Source organism: Schistocerca cancellata, unplaced genomic scaffold, assembly GCF_023864275.1.
Source record: "Schistocerca cancellata isolate TAMUIC-IGC-003103 unplaced genomic scaffold, iqSchCanc2.1 HiC_scaffold_638, whole genome shotgun sequence".
In the NCBI taxonomy this organism is placed as follows: domain Eukaryota; kingdom Metazoa; phylum Arthropoda; class Insecta; order Orthoptera; family Acrididae; genus Schistocerca; species Schistocerca cancellata.
Genome location: NW_026046649.1, coordinates 102,523 through 115,972, shown reverse-complemented (window position 1 = coordinate 115,972; position 13,450 = coordinate 102,523). Strand labels below are relative to the sequence as shown.

Sequence of the window (13,450 nt, the reverse complement as noted above, 5' to 3'; positions counted from 1 at the left end):
CTCGAGAAACGTGAGATTTACTCCCTCTCCTCTCGCATTTCGTGCTGAATCCGGACTCAGTGTTGTTCTCTGTTTGCGAGCATTTTTGCGCGTGCAGACTGGCATGGCGCACAGCTCGAAACTGTCTATTCATTGCTGTTTGCATCATATTTCACTCATAACAGGGGAGGAGAATGATCAAAGTTGTACCTTGCCATAATGGGAAGTAAACATTGTGACGCTGAGGCGTGGACTCCTTGTGGATAACAAACGACAATTAAGTTCGTTCACTAGCAATAGCAACGCCGTTAATTCAGCCGTGATGTACAGCAAATTAAATGCCCCGGGTGAGGATCGAACTCACGACCTTAAGATTATGAGACTTACGCGCTACCTACTGCGCTACCGAGGCTCGTTGCAACCATCATCCCAGGAATCTTGGTAAGTCTCACATATTAGAGATAGACAGTTTGCGCTTTCTCAGGAATCTGTTGTGTCGCTACGCGTGCTTTCCCGACTTGCTAGAGTAAACTGCTGCCGCAGCTTTTTTAACGACGGAAAGCAGCACTGCCTGAGGTTATAGTACATCGCCCTTGCGGCACCTGAACACAGCGGCCTGTAGGGCCAGGCCGACGCTGGAGTTCAGTAACAGCACGCGGCCGTCCAAGTAGGGTCTCTTGCGTGCTGCATGTTTGGTTCTTCTCACAGCGAATCCTGCTATACATTCCTGAGGCTGGCGCACCTCAAGCGAGCAATCGGCGCGGCAGCACTATAGCGAGAACAGCAAAACGATGCATCGGCCGGGAATCGAAGCCGGGCCGCCCGCGTGGTAGTCGAACAACCTACCACTTTTTTAGTTGTTGTTCTCATTTTGTTAGTTGCATTTGTTGGGGGCGGACGTCCGATGACGTCCGTGCTTCCCGAGCATATTCCCGAGCAGCTGTCTGCAGGGAAAGTGGGATTGCCACCCAGCGACGTCGGATACAACCGAAAAAAGTGCTACACACGCGGAGTCCCCCACTACACTGCCTCAAAGCGACCGCTCGTCACTATTGTGTGAGTAACGTTGCGGCCGCGGCGACGAGCCTTGCCCAAAGACGCAGCGTGCGTGGAGGCGCTGCCCGAATGCACCCTCCTACCTCGTAAAGCGCCTACAGCTACTATCACCGTGGGCCACTGCCGGCGGGCGGGAAGCCGACACAGCGCGGCGTTGCGAGCAGCGGCTGTGCGGTGGTAGTGTAATGGTGAGCATAGTTGCCTTCCGAGCAGTTGAGCCGCGTTCGATTCCCGGCCACCGCAACGGGCGCAAATCTATGCGTATGAGTATGTGAGCCACGTGCTGTTGAATTAACGTTTTCTTTCCGTCGTCGCTCCACGCAGGCCATCCTGTAGTATGTCCCGACTTGTCCCGACTTTGCTCGGCTGACGCGAAAGCTGACGCTTGGAATTCGCCCTTATCAAAAGGACAGGCGCTATAAACGACTGTGAGAGGTGAGGTGTAGCGAGGTACCAGAACGACAGGCAAACTGCGAAATTTTCTGCTCTCTCTTCTGAAACAAAAAATAAAAAAACCGACGCAGTCGGTAGGACTCGAACCTACGCTCCCAGAGGGAATCTGATTTCTAGTCAGACGCCTTAACCACTCGGCCACGACTGCTCGTAGCTAAAGCTTCCCTCGAATCGTGAAAAATGCAACCGGTCTGCGCAGAATGTTGACAGGAAACGAACTCGGTGCACTGATTACGGCAGGGCTACCAGCGCTACGAGACGAGCCATTACGGAAGCGTTAAAATCTTCGCACGAACAGGGATTCGAACCCTGGACCCTTAGGTTAAAAGCCTAATGCTCTACCGACTGAGCTATCCGGGCTCACGCTTGTTGTGCATGGAGCGACTGCAAGCAATGTGAATAACTGGAACGCGTGTGTAGGCGTACTACGGTAATTGCTGGCTTCTGGCGCAACTGGCGACTTCACCGACTTCCCACTGACGCTGGTAGCACCCCAACAGCGGACCAGTGCCTCTTCTCCCTTTATCCCGGTGCTGACAGTAATTGCATCCTGTGCCTGCTTCCCCCAATTACGTTCGGTTGAAGCTCCGGAAGGAGGGCGACAAACGAAGGTTGGAAGGCCAAAAGATGGAGGGTCGTGTGCGCAAAAACTTCCCTTCCGGTACCGGGAATCGAACCCGGGCCTCCTGGGTGAAAGCCAGGTATCCTAGCCACTAGACCACACCGGATTTGCTCGAGAAACGTGAGATTTACTCCCTCTCCTCTCGCATTTCGTGCTGAATCCGGACTCAGTGTTGTTCTCTGTTTGCGAGCATTTTTGCGCGTGCAGACTGGCATGGCGCACAGCTCGAAACTGTCTATTCATTGCTGTTTGCATCATATTTCACTCATAACAGGGGAGGAGAATGATCAAAGTTGTACCTTGCCATAATGGGAAGTAAACATTGTGACGCTGAGGCGTGGACTCCTTGTGGATAACAAACGACAATTAAGTTCGTTCACTAGCAATAGCAACGCCGTTAATTCAGCCGTGATGTACAGCAAATTAAATGCCCCGGGTGAGGATCGAACTCACGACCTTAAGATTATGAGACTTACGCGCTACCTACTGCGCTACCGAGGCTCGTTGCAACCATCATCCCAGGAATCTTGGTAAGTCTCACATATTAGAGATAGACAGTTTGCGCTTTCTCAGGAATCTGTTGTGTCGCTACGCGTGCTTTCCCGACTTGCTAGAGTAAACTGCTGCCGCAGCTTTTTTAACGACGGAAAGCAGCACTGCCTGAGGTTATAGTACATCGCCCTTGCGGCACCTGAACACAGCGGCCTGTAGGGCCAGGCCGACGCTGGAGTTCAGTAACAGCACGCGGCCGTCCAAGTAGGGTCTCTTGCGTGCTGCATGTTTGGTTCTTCTCACAGCGAATCCTGCTATACATTCCTGAGGCTGGCGCACCTCAAGCGAGCAATCGGCGCGGCAGCACTATAGCGAGAACAGCAAAACGATGCATCGGCCGGGAATCGAAGCCGGGCCGCCCGCGTGGTAGTCGAACAACCTACCACTTTTTTAGTTGTTGTTCTCATTTTGTTAGTTGCATTTGTTGGGGGCGGACGTCCGATGACGTCCGTGCTTCCCGAGCATATTCCCGAGCAGCTGTCTGCAGGGAAAGTGGGATTGCCACCCAGCGACGTCGGATACAACCGAAAAAAGTGCTACACACGCGGAGTCCCCCACTACACTGCCTCAAAGCGACCGCTCGTCACTATTGTGTGAGTAACGTTGCGGCCGCGGCGACGAGCCTTGCCCAAAGACGCAGCGTGCGTGGAGGCGCTGCCCGAATGCACCCTCCTACCTCGTAAAGCGCCTACAGCTACTATCACCGTGGGCCACTGCCGGCGGGCGGGAAGCCGACACAGCGCGGCGTTGCGAGCAGCGGCTGTGCGGTGGTAGTGTAATGGTGAGCATAGTTGCCTTCCGAGCAGTTGAGCCGCGTTCGATTCCCGGCCACCGCAACGGGCGCAAATCTATGCGTATGAGTATGTGAGCCACGTGCTGTTGAATTAACGTTTTCTTTCCGTCGTCGCTCCACGCAGGCCATCCTGTAGTATGTCCCGACTTGTCCCGACTTTGCTCGGCTGACGCGAAAGCTGACGCTTGGAATTCGCCCTTATCAAAAGGACAGGCGCTATAAACGACTGTGAGAGGTGAGGTGTAGCGAGGTACCAGAACGACAGGCAAACTGCGAAATTTTCTGCTCTCTCTTCTGAAACAAAAAATAAAAAAACCGACGCAGTCGGTAGGACTCGAACCTACGCTCCCAGAGGGAATCTGATTTCTAGTCAGACGCCTTAACCACTCGGCCACGACTGCTCGTAGCTAAAGCTTCCCTCGAATCGTGAAAAATGCAACCGGTCTGCGCAGAATGTTGACAGGAAACGAACTCGGTGCACTGATTACGGCAGGGCTACCAGCGCTACGAGACGAGCCATTACGGAAGCGTTAAAATCTTCGCACGAACAGGGATTCGAACCCTGGACCCTTAGGTTAAAAGCCTAATGCTCTACCGACTGAGCTATCCGGGCTCACGCTTGTTGTGCATGGAGCGACTGCAAGCAATGTGAATAACTGGAACGCGTGTGTAGGCGTACTACGGTAATTGCTGGCTTCTGGCGCAACTGGCGACTTCACCGACTTCCCACTGACGCTGGTAGCACCCCAACAGCGGACCAGTGCCTCTTCTCCCTTTATCCCGGTGCTGACAGTAATTGCATCCTGTGCCTGCTTCCCCCAATTACGTTCGGTTGAAGCTCCGGAAGGAGGGCGACAAACGAAGGTTGGAAGGCCAAAAGATGGAGGGTCGTGTGCGCAAAAACTTCCCTTCCGGTACCGGGAATCGAACCCGGGCCTCCTGGGTGAAAGCCAGGTATCCTAGCCACTAGACCACACCGGATTTGCTCGAGAAACGTGAGATTTACTCCCTCTCCTCTCGCATTTCGTGCTGAATCCGGACTCAGTGTTGTTCTCTGTTTGCGAGCATTTTTGCGCGTGCAGACTGGCATGGCGCACAGCTCGAAACTGTCTATTCATTGCTGTTTGCATCATATTTCACTCATAACAGGGGAGGAGAATGATCAAAGTTGTACCTTGCCATAATGGGAAGTAAACATTGTGACGCTGAGGCGTGGACTCCTTGTGGATAACAAACGACAATTAAGTTCGTTCACTAGCAATAGCAACGCCGTTAATTCAGCCGTGATGTACAGCAAATTAAATGCCCCGGGTGAGGATCGAACTCACGACCTTAAGATTATGAGACTTACGCGCTACCTACTGCGCTACCGAGGCTCGTTGCAACCATCATCCCAGGAATCTTGGTAAGTCTCACATATTAGAGATAGACAGTTTGCGCTTTCTCAGGAATCTGTTGTGTCGCTACGCGTGCTTTCCCGACTTGCTAGAGTAAACTGCTGCCGCAGCTTTTTTAACGACGGAAAGCAGCACTGCCTGAGGTTATAGTACATCGCCCTTGCGGCACCTGAACACAGCGGCCTGTAGGGCCAGGCCGACGCTGGAGTTCAGTAACAGCACGCGGCCGTCCAAGTAGGGTCTCTTGCGTGCTGCATGTTTGGTTCTTCTCACAGCGAATCCTGCTATACATTCCTGAGGCTGGCGCACCTCAAGCGAGCAATCGGCGCGGCAGCACTATAGCGAGAACAGCAAAACGATGCATCGGCCGGGAATCGAAGCCGGGCCGCCCGCGTGGTAGTCGAACAACCTACCACTTTTTTAGTTGTTGTTCTCATTTTGTTAGTTGCATTTGTTGGGGGCGGACGTCCGATGACGTCCGTGCTTCCCGAGCATATTCCCGAGCAGCTGTCTGCAGGGAAAGTGGGATTGCCACCCAGCGACGTCGGATACAACCGAAAAAAGTGCTACACACGCGGAGTCCCCCACTACACTGCCTCAAAGCGACCGCTCGTCACTATTGTGTGAGTAACGTTGCGGCCGCGGCGACGAGCCTTGCCCAAAGACGCAGCGTGCGTGGAGGCGCTGCCCGAATGCACCCTCCTACCTCGTAAAGCGCCTACAGCTACTATCACCGTGGGCCACTGCCGGCGGGCGGGAAGCCGACACAGCGCGGCGTTGCGAGCAGCGGCTGTGCGGTGGTAGTGTAATGGTGAGCATAGTTGCCTTCCGAGCAGTTGAGCCGCGTTCGATTCCCGGCCACCGCAACGGGCGCAAATCTATGCGTATGAGTATGTGAGCCACGTGCTGTTGAATTAACGTTTTCTTTCCGTCGTCGCTCCACGCAGGCCATCCTGTAGTATGTCCCGACTTGTCCCGACTTTGCTCGGCTGACGCGAAAGCTGACGCTTGGAATTCGCCCTTATCAAAAGGACAGGCGCTATAAACGACTGTGAGAGGTGAGGTGTAGCGAGGTACCAGAACGACAGGCAAACTGCGAAATTTTCTGCTCTCTCTTCTGAAACAAAAAATAAAAAAACCGACGCAGTCGGTAGGACTCGAACCTACGCTCCCAGAGGGAATCTGATTTCTAGTCAGACGCCTTAACCACTCGGCCACGACTGCTCGTAGCTAAAGCTTCCCTCGAATCGTGAAAAATGCAACCGGTCTGCGCAGAATGTTGACAGGAAACGAACTCGGTGCACTGATTACGGCAGGGCTACCAGCGCTACGAGACGAGCCATTACGGAAGCGTTAAAATCTTCGCACGAACAGGGATTCGAACCCTGGACCCTTAGGTTAAAAGCCTAATGCTCTACCGACTGAGCTATCCGGGCTCACGCTTGTTGTGCATGGAGCGACTGCAAGCAATGTGAATAACTGGAACGCGTGTGTAGGCGTACTACGGTAATTGCTGGCTTCTGGCGCAACTGGCGACTTCACCGACTTCCCACTGACGCTGGTAGCACCCCAACAGCGGACCAGTGCCTCTTCTCCCTTTATCCCGGTGCTGACAGTAATTGCATCCTGTGCCTGCTTCCCCCAATTACGTTCGGTTGAAGCTCCGGAAGGAGGGCGACAAACGAAGGTTGGAAGGCCAAAAGATGGAGGGTCGTGTGCGCAAAAACTTCCCTTCCGGTACCGGGAATCGAACCCGGGCCTCCTGGGTGAAAGCCAGGTATCCTAGCCACTAGACCACACCGGATTTGCTCGAGAAACGTGAGATTTACTCCCTCTCCTCTCGCATTTCGTGCTGAATCCGGACTCAGTGTTGTTCTCTGTTTGCGAGCATTTTTGCGCGTGCAGACTGGCATGGCGCACAGCTCGAAACTGTCTATTCATTGCTGTTTGCATCATATTTCACTCATAACAGGGGAGGAGAATGATCAAAGTTGTACCTTGCCATAATGGGAAGTAAACATTGTGACGCTGAGGCGTGGACTCCTTGTGGATAACAAACGACAATTAAGTTCGTTCACTAGCAATAGCAACGCCGTTAATTCAGCCGTGATGTACAGCAAATTAAATGCCCCGGGTGAGGATCGAACTCACGACCTTAAGATTATGAGACTTACGCGCTACCTACTGCGCTACCGAGGCTCGTTGCAACCATCATCCCAGGAATCTTGGTAAGTCTCACATATTAGAGATAGACAGTTTGCGCTTTCTCAGGAATCTGTTGTGTCGCTACGCGTGCTTTCCCGACTTGCTAGAGTAAACTGCTGCCGCAGCTTTTTTAACGACGGAAAGCAGCACTGCCTGAGGTTATAGTACATCGCCCTTGCGGCACCTGAACACAGCGGCCTGTAGGGCCAGGCCGACGCTGGAGTTCAGTAACAGCACGCGGCCGTCCAAGTAGGGTCTCTTGCGTGCTGCATGTTTGGTTCTTCTCACAGCGAATCCTGCTATACATTCCTGAGGCTGGCGCACCTCAAGCGAGCAATCGGCGCGGCAGCACTATAGCGAGAACAGCAAAACGATGCATCGGCCGGGAATCGAAGCCGGGCCGCCCGCGTGGTAGTCGAACAACCTACCACTTTTTTAGTTGTTGTTCTCATTTTGTTAGTTGCATTTGTTGGGGGCGGACGTCCGATGACGTCCGTGCTTCCCGAGCATATTCCCGAGCAGCTGTCTGCAGGGAAAGTGGGATTGCCACCCAGCGACGTCGGATACAACCGAAAAAAGTGCTACACACGCGGAGTCCCCCACTACACTGCCTCAAAGCGACCGCTCGTCACTATTGTGTGAGTAACGTTGCGGCCGCGGCGACGAGCCTTGCCCAAAGACGCAGCGTGCGTGGAGGCGCTGCCCGAATGCACCCTCCTACCTCGTAAAGCGCCTACAGCTACTATCACCGTGGGCCACTGCCGGCGGGCGGGAAGCCGACACAGCGCGGCGTTGCGAGCAGCGGCTGTGCGGTGGTAGTGTAATGGTGAGCATAGTTGCCTTCCGAGCAGTTGAGCCGCGTTCGATTCCCGGCCACCGCAACGGGCGCAAATCTATGCGTATGAGTATGTGAGCCACGTGCTGTTGAATTAACGTTTTCTTTCCGTCGTCGCTCCACGCAGGCCATCCTGTAGTATGTCCCGACTTGTCCCGACTTTGCTCGGCTGACGCGAAAGCTGACGCTTGGAATTCGCCCTTATCAAAAGGACAGGCGCTATAAACGACTGTGAGAGGTGAGGTGTAGCGAGGTACCAGAACGACAGGCAAACTGCGAAATTTTCTGCTCTCTCTTCTGAAACAAAAAATAAAAAAACCGACGCAGTCGGTAGGACTCGAACCTACGCTCCCAGAGGGAATCTGATTTCTAGTCAGACGCCTTAACCACTCGGCCACGACTGCTCGTAGCTAAAGCTTCCCTCGAATCGTGAAAAATGCAACCGGTCTGCGCAGAATGTTGACAGGAAACGAACTCGGTGCACTGATTACGGCAGGGCTACCAGCGCTACGAGACGAGCCATTACGGAAGCGTTAAAATCTTCGCACGAACAGGGATTCGAACCCTGGACCCTTAGGTTAAAAGCCTAATGCTCTACCGACTGAGCTATCTTTTTTTTTTTTTATTTTTTTTTTTTTTTTTATTGATGTATTTATTTATTTATTTATTTATATATATTGGAAAAGCATCAATATGGGACTGGAGCCAGATCATTTGGTTGATACATAAACGGGTGAAGGTTTCAGAGCTCGAACAGCTATCCAATTCCTGTTCTAGTGAATGCAATATGAAGCATATTACCGTACTTGCGACGGTGATCCGCATAGTTTCTAATTTTAGTATATTCCGTTTCCATGTGTAACTGAAACTCGCTGTAATCTTCGCCCGTCAGCCGATTGAAGACATGACTTGTATATTGGCCCAACAGCCACATGACAGCATTATTTTTAGTTGGTGGAAAATATTTGACGTCTGGTCTGTGCAGTAAGTTCGTGTCGATGTTATTTTCAGAAGTCCGAGTTATAAGGGCGACTTTTTGACGAACCCATTGCCAATTGCGCATGCGGTGACTGCAAGTATATCTGTGGGGAACAGTATCCACTTGGTGACAATCTGGACAATGGGCTGTGTCGCTTAGCCCAATCGCATGCAGGCGCTCATTTGTGCTGATAATGTTGTTAACCGTTTTATACCATGTCGACCTGACCAAAGACGGAAGTACACTGCTGCTGATGTTCGCCCACAGAACATCCCAATTGACTCCAGTGTGCTTTTGTTCAATTTTGTTCTTGCCCTCATATTGTTTCCTGTGCTCCAGAATGTCCTTGGCAGTTAAAGGTCGATGTTGGAGAAGGACCTCGCTCAAGTAGCTCTTTTCCAGATAATATGTGCGGATGTGGGAGAGCTGGTAGTCGATCGTCTGCACATTGATGGGCGGTTCTACGCTTTTCGGCGCGACTGCCTCAAACAACCTTGCCGTAAGGGTGTCAGAGTAGTTTTGGATTAATGATGTCATCCGTTTAATGTACAAAGCCATTGCTTTGGCGTTCAGATCGGTCAGACCCAGACCGCCATGCAGAGGGTCGAGGGTCACAGTCTTCACGTCAACTCGAAATATTTCCCCCCGCCACAGAAAATTGGTCAACTGGCTCATTATCTGTTTGGCTATGACTGTGGGGATTGGAAAGACCTGTGCCACATAATATGCTCGCGACAGGATACATGTATTTATAAATTTAACCCTCTGAATTTGGTCCATACTGCGATAAACGTTATCTATTAAAGCACCCTTGACTTTGAACAAGACATCCCGCCAATTTGCCGTTATCATCCTTTGTGGAGGGACCGTCAGTATCGTCCCAAGAGATTTGTGTTCCGTAACATGGGTAGCCCATTCTAGGCCGACATCGTCAAGTCCCCTTATACGTAGAAATTTGCTTTTAGTTTCGTTCATTTTTGCGCCAGAAGCGGAACAATATCGCCTGAGGTCTGCCTCCAGTACAATCACATCATCCCTGTTCCTCACGACGATGCCGACATCATCAGCATATGCCCCAACTGCAGTTTTCTTCCCGGCGATCGTTATGCCCGTCATGTGCTCATGTACCAGCCGCAGCAATGGTTCTAGGGAGATGACAAAGAGCAACATGGAAAGGGGGCTTCCTTGGGGGACACCCCTTGCGATGGTAATTGGTCTTGTGAGCTGGCAGTTAACGGAGATCGTGGCAGTCAGACCAGTTATCATATTGCGCACGACAGCGATGGAGTCATGCCCGAAGCCCATCTTCCGCATTGTTTCGAAGAGGTATTTATGGCTGACATTATCAAATGCTTTATAAAAATCGAGAAAAAGGAGGCCGCAATTAATGGTGCTGGCAGACGACAGAGCGACGATATCTCTATATTGTGCTGTAGTCTGAAATATTGATCGCCTATAAGCACAAGTTTGCTGTTGCCCAATTATGTTTGCGGTCAACGGCATCATTCGATTGTTTAAAGCTCTCGCAATAATCTTATAATCTGAGTTAAGAAGAGAAATCGGCCGGAAGTTGTTAATCTTTTTACATCCCTTATTTTTAGGAATCAACACGATTTTACATTCTTTAAGTTCTGATGGTACAAACTTTCCCCGCAGTACGTCGTTAACGGCTTGTGTCAACTTATCACCTATGATACTCCAATATCGTTGATAGAATTCGACCGGAAGGCCATCAGGGCCCGGCGATTTACTTTTAGGGGAGCCGCGAATTATTTCAAGGACTTCATCTGGACTAAAAGCTGAAAATAAGCTGGCGTTGTCGTCGGCAGTAATTGTGGAGGTTGTAAACGCAAATAAGTCATCCAAATCGTCCTCTTGCGTTGCTTCTGCCTCATACAGGGCACTGTAATACCTGTGGATTTCTCTGATGATCTCGTTTTGCACAGTGAGGACAGTACCGTTTTCTAATTTAAGTTCGTCCATGAATATCCGTCGTCGGTTCTTGCGATGTTTAATCAGATGATATAACGCAGCCGTTTCGTCCTCGCTAACGGATCTGGCTTTTGACTTAAGTTTAAGACCCTCCAGTTGTTTTCTCTTTAAGCTTAATAATGTCGCTTTAATTTTCTTGATGTCGGACAGGCGCCTGTCTGAGCCATCTGCCTGATCATACAAATCCCTTAAGACCATGTAGTAAAATTCCATTGTACGGCGAACTGCCCGAGATCTCTCTATACTATAAGATATAATTACTTTCCGTAATTTGGGCTTCGCCTTGCGGGTCCACCACTCCAAAACACTCGGAAAGTTGTGTACAGAGCGCAAGCAAAATTCCCAAGCTGTCTTTAATTCGACCTCGAGCTCGTCGTCTGGTAAAAGGCCGACATTCATGCTCCACTGATTCCTAAACCAGTGAGTTGGTTGCCGGTCTAAGTTTATGCAGGCGCTCACACTACAGTGATCAGAGAAGCTGACTGGAGTGATTTCCACTTGTAACAAATTCCGCACTATGTGACTTGACATATAGATTCTATCAATCCTGCTACTGGAATTATGTGAAATGTGCGTGTATTTCACAAGCGTGGGATACTTAACTTCCCACGCGTCCCTCAGTTTCATTTGAGAAACAAGAAAGTTTAATTCAGGGGAATAATTAAAATTGGGGGATTGATCTTTATGGTGCAATACACAATTAAAATCGCCGGCAATGATCAAGTTTGGCGAGTCTCTCCGCAGTAAGTAAATGATATCCTCCTTAAAAAACTTCGATCTGTCAGCGCGCCGTGTACTTCCAGATGGTGCATACAGATTGATTACACTGACGCCCATGATATTCACGCCTATGCCCCGTCCAGAGTCTAACTTTTCGACATCGGTTATAGGTATTCCTTCCCTAACTAAAATCGCTGTGCCAGCACTGAATTCAGGAGCGAAATTGATTATTGCAACATAGCCGGGAATGTTAATTTGCCATGTTGCAACCTCTTGTAAAAGGGCAATATCTGTACCAGAGTCAAACAAAAATTGTTTTAATAAAGCAAGTTTTAACTCTGACGTAATCCTATTGATATTAAGGGAGGTGATAGTATAGGCCTGTAGCATATAGGTAATGAGATGTAAAAGTATAATAAAACGATGGCATCGAGCTCAAGAGTGCCGGCTGCGGAATTAACAAAGGTATAATGTAAGCAGCCATGAGAGGATTAGTGGATCAAGAAGCGAAATAAAAAACGATAACAAGTGATACACTACGAATCATAAGCCGATTGTAGCAAAAACGACACAGTGAATGCTGTGAACCATAACCGGAGAAAAGGACAGAAAAAACACAAAGAAGCTTTGCAACCGTAGGCGACAGCATGGAACAAGCCTTGTACCAACGAAATTACTACTGTGGAGGATGGGCTTCGCCGAGTTCTTTGCTGTTGTCATCACCGGATCGTTCCCTCACAATTTCATAACTAACATTTCGGGGTACTACATCCGCTTGCGAGGAAGTGGAAGTTCCCTTGTTGCGAGGAGCGGAGAGATTTGGCTGTGGATTGAGCCTTCGTCGTGGGGCGTTTTGAGGTCCCGAAGTTTTTGTGGATTCTTTGAGACGCGGTCGTGTCGTTGTCGCAGCACTGCCGCCGGCAGCTGGCAGGTTGGTAAACACTTGCACCTGTTTACTTCCGCCCGAAACTTGTTGTCGGGCGTCAGCTGTAGCGCGTTGTTGACACAACACTTCCTCACTGTGTGCGCGTTGTAGCGGTTGTTGTCCTTCGGGCACGGCACTCAAAATTGGAGGTTCCTGTTCATGACCCGGCGTCTCAGAATTCGGCATCCCCTCAAGTCCATCCGCACTAGCTTCAAAATCGACCCGCATAACATCATCTGGTACTAAATCCTCCGCGGTTGATGGTTTTGGTTTCCCGGCCGCAGGAGTCGCGGGAGATACTTCCTCATCTGACTGCTCATCACTACGTTCCAGCGGCCTTTTCTTTTGCTGAGATTCACTTTCAAGACAAACTGGCGCAGCAGTTTGCCGTCCTACGAGTGGTGGAAACGCATCAGCAGTTATGGGCGGGGTCTCGGAGGTAGTTGCCTGGGGAGCATCAACATCAGGGTCTGCAGAAGAACCAGAAGTATCTACTGCCATTACCTCGTTAAGTGTTAATCTACGCCGCGGCTGGAGATTATTTTTTAAGACAAAAACTCGGCGGGGGCAATCCTGGCGAAGATGGCCTATTTCATTGCAGATATGGCAGGTGGGGGCTTGACCAGAATATATAATGTGAGCCTTATAACCGTCAACCGTGATGTGAGAAGGAATGTTCATTTTTACTTCCATGTCCACAGATCTAATCCCATTGAAACATTGTAATTTGTAGCGAGACGACCACTTTTCGTTGACAATTTCTTTAACCTCACCAAACTTAGATAGTGCATCTTTAATTTTAGCATTGTCAATCTCTATGGGCAAGTTAAGTACTCTAACTGTCTGAATCGATGTATCGGCACGTGTTACAGTAACCATACTAGTGGTGCCGTCGCGATGAACAAAAGGGACTTGTTTGCCGATTTTTTCAATAAGTCGATC

General features: G+C 50.4%; 18 non-coding genes across 18 annotated transcripts; 4 read left to right on the top strand and 14 right to left on the bottom strand.

Annotated features, from left to right (window-relative positions):
- Window positions 1-318: 318 nt before the first annotated feature.
- On the bottom strand, window positions 319-391 carry Trnam-cau (transfer RNA methionine (anticodon CAU)). The gene has a single exon. It is a non-coding gene; the product is annotated as a tRNA-Met (tRNA).
- Window positions 392-1,206: 815 nt separating this feature from the next.
- Trnag-ucc (transfer RNA glycine (anticodon UCC)) lies at window positions 1,207-1,278 on the top strand. The gene has a single exon. It is a non-coding gene; the product is annotated as a tRNA-Gly (tRNA).
- A 276-nt stretch (window positions 1,279-1,554) lies between these two features.
- Window positions 1,555-1,636, bottom strand: Trnas-aga (transfer RNA serine (anticodon AGA)). The gene has a single exon. It is a non-coding gene; the product is annotated as a tRNA-Ser (tRNA).
- Window positions 1,637-1,775: 139 nt separating this feature from the next.
- Trnak-uuu (transfer RNA lysine (anticodon UUU)) lies at window positions 1,776-1,848 on the bottom strand. Its single transcript has one exon. It is a non-coding gene; the product is annotated as a tRNA-Lys (tRNA).
- A 296-nt stretch (window positions 1,849-2,144) lies between these two features.
- Window positions 2,145-2,216, bottom strand: Trnae-uuc (transfer RNA glutamic acid (anticodon UUC)). Its single transcript has one exon. It is a non-coding gene; the product is annotated as a tRNA-Glu (tRNA).
- Window positions 2,217-2,538: 322 nt separating this feature from the next.
- On the bottom strand, window positions 2,539-2,611 carry Trnam-cau (transfer RNA methionine (anticodon CAU)). The gene has a single exon. It is a non-coding gene; the product is annotated as a tRNA-Met (tRNA).
- Window positions 2,612-3,426: 815 nt separating this feature from the next.
- Window positions 3,427-3,498, top strand: Trnag-ucc (transfer RNA glycine (anticodon UCC)). The gene has a single exon. It is a non-coding gene; the product is annotated as a tRNA-Gly (tRNA).
- A 276-nt stretch (window positions 3,499-3,774) lies between these two features.
- Trnas-aga (transfer RNA serine (anticodon AGA)) lies at window positions 3,775-3,856 on the bottom strand. The gene has a single exon. It is a non-coding gene; the product is annotated as a tRNA-Ser (tRNA).
- A 139-nt stretch (window positions 3,857-3,995) lies between these two features.
- On the bottom strand, window positions 3,996-4,068 carry Trnak-uuu (transfer RNA lysine (anticodon UUU)). The gene has a single exon. It is a non-coding gene; the product is annotated as a tRNA-Lys (tRNA).
- Window positions 4,069-4,364: 296 nt separating this feature from the next.
- Window positions 4,365-4,436, bottom strand: Trnae-uuc (transfer RNA glutamic acid (anticodon UUC)). The gene has a single exon. It is a non-coding gene; the product is annotated as a tRNA-Glu (tRNA).
- A 322-nt stretch (window positions 4,437-4,758) lies between these two features.
- Trnam-cau (transfer RNA methionine (anticodon CAU)) lies at window positions 4,759-4,831 on the bottom strand. Its single transcript has one exon. It is a non-coding gene; the product is annotated as a tRNA-Met (tRNA).
- Window positions 4,832-5,646: 815 nt separating this feature from the next.
- Window positions 5,647-5,718, top strand: Trnag-ucc (transfer RNA glycine (anticodon UCC)). The gene has a single exon. It is a non-coding gene; the product is annotated as a tRNA-Gly (tRNA).
- Window positions 5,719-5,994: 276 nt separating this feature from the next.
- Trnas-aga (transfer RNA serine (anticodon AGA)) lies at window positions 5,995-6,076 on the bottom strand. Its single transcript has one exon. It is a non-coding gene; the product is annotated as a tRNA-Ser (tRNA).
- A 139-nt stretch (window positions 6,077-6,215) lies between these two features.
- Trnak-uuu (transfer RNA lysine (anticodon UUU)) lies at window positions 6,216-6,288 on the bottom strand. The gene has a single exon. It is a non-coding gene; the product is annotated as a tRNA-Lys (tRNA).
- A 296-nt stretch (window positions 6,289-6,584) lies between these two features.
- On the bottom strand, window positions 6,585-6,656 carry Trnae-uuc (transfer RNA glutamic acid (anticodon UUC)). Its single transcript has one exon. It is a non-coding gene; the product is annotated as a tRNA-Glu (tRNA).
- A 322-nt stretch (window positions 6,657-6,978) lies between these two features.
- On the bottom strand, window positions 6,979-7,051 carry Trnam-cau (transfer RNA methionine (anticodon CAU)). The gene has a single exon. It is a non-coding gene; the product is annotated as a tRNA-Met (tRNA).
- An 815-nt stretch (window positions 7,052-7,866) lies between these two features.
- Window positions 7,867-7,938, top strand: Trnag-ucc (transfer RNA glycine (anticodon UCC)). The gene has a single exon. It is a non-coding gene; the product is annotated as a tRNA-Gly (tRNA).
- A 276-nt stretch (window positions 7,939-8,214) lies between these two features.
- On the bottom strand, window positions 8,215-8,296 carry Trnas-aga (transfer RNA serine (anticodon AGA)). The gene has a single exon. It is a non-coding gene; the product is annotated as a tRNA-Ser (tRNA).
- Window positions 8,297-13,450: the final 5,154 nt, after the last annotated feature.